The sequence below is a fragment of the Saccopteryx bilineata genome, chromosome 11 (assembly GCF_036850765.1).
Source record: "Saccopteryx bilineata isolate mSacBil1 chromosome 11, mSacBil1_pri_phased_curated, whole genome shotgun sequence".
In the NCBI taxonomy this organism is placed as follows: Eukaryota; Metazoa; Chordata; class Mammalia; order Chiroptera; family Emballonuridae; genus Saccopteryx; species Saccopteryx bilineata.
The window spans coordinates 65500802-65504653 of record NC_089500.1 but is presented as its reverse complement, the minus strand read 5'-3'; positions in this window follow the sequence as shown (position 1 = coordinate 65504653).

Genomic DNA, 3852 nt, shown 5'->3' with positions numbered 1-3852 from the left:
TCAAACTCAATTTATAAGTTGATTAGAGGATCATTGACATCTTGATAACAGCACACAGTGGCATTATTTTTAATTTATACAAATTTATTTTTTGTGTGTGTGACAGAGACAGAGAAAGACAGAGAGAGGGACTGATAGGGACAGACAGGAAGGGAGAGAGATGAGAAGCATCAATTCTTTGTTGCAGCATCTTAGTTGTTCATTGATTGCTTTCTCATATGTGCCTTGACTGGAGTGCTACTGCAGACTGAGTGACCCCTTGCTCAAGCCAGCATCCTTGGGCTCAAGCTTGTGCGCCTTGCTCAAACCAGATGAGCCTGTGCTCAAGCTGGCAACCTCAGGGTCCTCTGTGTCCCAGTCCGATGCCCTTTTCCACTGCGCCACTGCCTGGTCAGGCTACAATAAATCTTTATTGATTGACTTTTTAAATTTTTGTAGAATTCTGCCAATATCATTGTTGCATTGGTGAAAATGATCACATGACATTTCAAATTCCATTAATATGACACTTTATTAATGGATTTCCTAAAGCTGAATCCCATTTGCACTTCTGAAATAAAGTATAATGATCATGATATACTACCTTAATGTGTTGACTCAATGGCTTTTAATAATTAATATTGTTACATTTATATTCATGTGTCAATTTTGTCTCTATTGTTCTATATGGCTCCATCTAAACAAAGTTCTCGTTTTACCCTCTATACTCTTTATTAAAAGCATTGAGGCCCTGGCTGGTTGGCTCAGTGGTAGAGCATCGGCCTGGCGTGCAGGGGTCCCGGGTTCGATTCCCGGCCAGGGCACACAGGAGAAGCGCCCATCTGCTTCTCCACCCCTCCCCCTCTCCTTCCTCTCTGTCTCTCTCTTCCCCTCCTGCAGCCGAGGCTCCATTGGAGCAAAGATGGCCCGGGCGCTGGGGATGGCTCCTTGGCCTCTGCCCCAGGCACTAGAGTGGCTCTGGTCGGGGCAGAGTGACGCCCCGGAGGGGCAGAGCATCGCCCACTGGTGGGCAGAGCGTCGCCCCCTGGTGGGCGTGCCAGGTGGATCCCAGTCGGGCGCATGCGGGAGTCTGTCTGTCTCTCCCGGTTTCTAGCTTCAGATAAATACAAAAAAAAAAAAAAAAAAAAAAAAGCACTGAAAAGATTGGCTACTTTCAAACTCTTGAATAATTTATCTTGCATTAGTTTATCAATTAGTAAAAGTTTCTTCTTGAACTATTTCAACTCGGTGTTTCCTTGTGTGTGAGAAAACTGATAAATATTTTTTCTATGGATACTGTTCATTTTAAAACTCTATTTTTATTGGAGTAAATTTTGATAAAATTTACATTCTTAGAAGATGTGTCATCTACACCTGCACATTAATTTGCATTGAGTTGCACAAATTTATTTCTATTGAGTTTTTAAATATTTTTTTGTTTAGAAAATTAAATTTAACGTGGTGATATTGGTCAATATAAGTGCATAAGTTTCAGATAAACATTTCTATAGCATTTGAATTGTTGATTATGTTGTGTGCCTATCACCCCAAAACAAATCATTTTCTGTCTATTGAATTTTCATACAATATTTTACTTTTAGTTCTTCCTGGCACTCCAACCTGTGGACAAATCTTTCTCAAGCTCTTTTTGTGATCTTATTTCTCTTTATAATTAAACGATAATTTGACTCAGGAATAATGTATTACATAAAGTTATTGAACTCAGGTTTTATTCATCATTAAGCAATGAGCACAAAGACTACAAGCACAAAAGAGCGAGAGATGCATGTAAAAATACCTACAGCCACTGCATAAAATGCACCCAGGTTTTAAACCCTAACACTATTGAAAAAAGATGCATCTTATAAATGGGGAAACACAGTAATTAGGATATAACCATTTAATACTCAAAGAGTTTGTAACAATCATTTTCAGTACAGTCACTACAATATTACATTCTACAAATGTCATTTTGTTATGTTCGATACCAGTTTTCGGTGAGGTATCTCTAAGTCATAAAATAGAAAAAATAGGTAAATTATTCAAGTTCTTTCACTGTGATTTGAGAGTGGTATATCTTTATAGAATAAGACTGTCTATTGGACTAGCTTTTTTTTTTTTTTTTTTTTTTAGCAAGAAGGCCACTCTTTTTTATTCATTTTAGAGAGGAGAGGGAGAGACAGAGAGAGAGAAGGGGGGAGGAGCTGGAAGCATCAACTCCCATATGTGCCTTGACCAGGCAAGCCCAGGGTTTTGAACTGGCGACCTCAGCATTTCCAGGTCAACGCTTTATCCACTGCGCCACCACAGGTCAGGTTGGACTAGCTTTTTTATTGAAAGAAAGGTTCGATTTGTGTTGGTAACAATTATATTTATATTTAATAATACTTGCTTTACCTCTGCGCACACCATTTTGAGCATTAAGCAGAGTACCGCTACTCTTCACAAACTCTGTACTTTATTACAGGTTTTTAAGCTTTTTAAAACAAGCCTGTTCAGTTCTAAGGAGTAATATGTGACGTAAGAGCAGTACAGTGGTACCTCGAGATACGAGTTTAATTAGTTCTGTAACCGAGCTTGTAAGTCGGTCAACTCGTGTATCAAACAAATTTCTCCCATTTAAAATAACTGAAATAGATTTAATCCATTCCAGCCCTGTGAAACATCCCCAAACCATCCTAAATTATGAAAACAGACATATTTTTAATTAGAAAACACAAATGTCTACTTTACCAATGCATAACAAAATACATAAAATAAAATAAAAGTGTTATTTAGTACTGTATTCTTACCTTGGAAACAGACGAGTGCGGCTAACGGAGGTAAATGGCAGAGGAGGAGGAAGGGAGGAAGGGATGCAGGCACTGTAGACACATAAACTAAAACTGCACTTTTTTTAAAAAAATAAATTTTTATTAATGTTAATGGGATGACATTAATAAATCAGGGTACATATATTCAAAGAAAATATGTCTAGGTTATCTTGTCATTAAATTATGTTGCATACCCCTCGCCCAGAGTCAGATTGTCCTCTGTCACCCTCTATCTATTTTTCTTTGTGTCCCTCCCCCTCCCCCTAACTCTCTCCCTCCCTCCCTCCTGCGTCCTCCCTCCCCCACCCCTGGTAACCACCACACTCTTGTCCATGTCTCTTAGTCTCATTTTTATGTTCCACCAACATATGGAATCATGTAGTTCTTGTTTTTTTCTGATTTACTTATTTCACTCATTGTGTGTTTTTGGCTTCTTCATCAAAGATGATTTGACCATATATATGTGGTTTTATTTTTGGGCTTTTGATTCTATTCCATTGGTCTGTCTTATTTTTCTGCCAATACTACACTGTTTTGATTATCATGACTCTGTAGTATAAATTGAAGTTTGATATTGTAATGTCTCCAGCTTTGGGTTTTTTTTTTCAGGATTACTTTGGTTATTCAGGATTTTTTAGGGTTCCATACAAACCTGATGTCTTTTTTTTCCATTTTTTTAAAATATCATTGGAATTTTGATGGAAATTGCATTAAATTTGTGTATTGCTTTGGGTAATATGGCCATTTAACTATATTTATTTTTTCTATCCAAGAACATAGAATATTTTTCCATTTCATTATGTCTTTTTTGATTTTTTAAAATAATATTTTGTAGTTTTCAGTATATAAGTACTTTAAACCCTTTTTTTTTTTTTTTTTTTTTTTTATTTTTTTTTTTAGTATTTTTCTGAAGCTGGAAACGGAGAGGCAGTCAGACAGACTCCTGCATGCGCCCAACTGGGATCCACCCAGCATGCCCACCAGGGGGCGATGCTCTGCCCATCTGGGGCGTCGCTTTGCCGCAATCAGAGCCATTCTGGCGCCTGAGGCAGAGGCCACA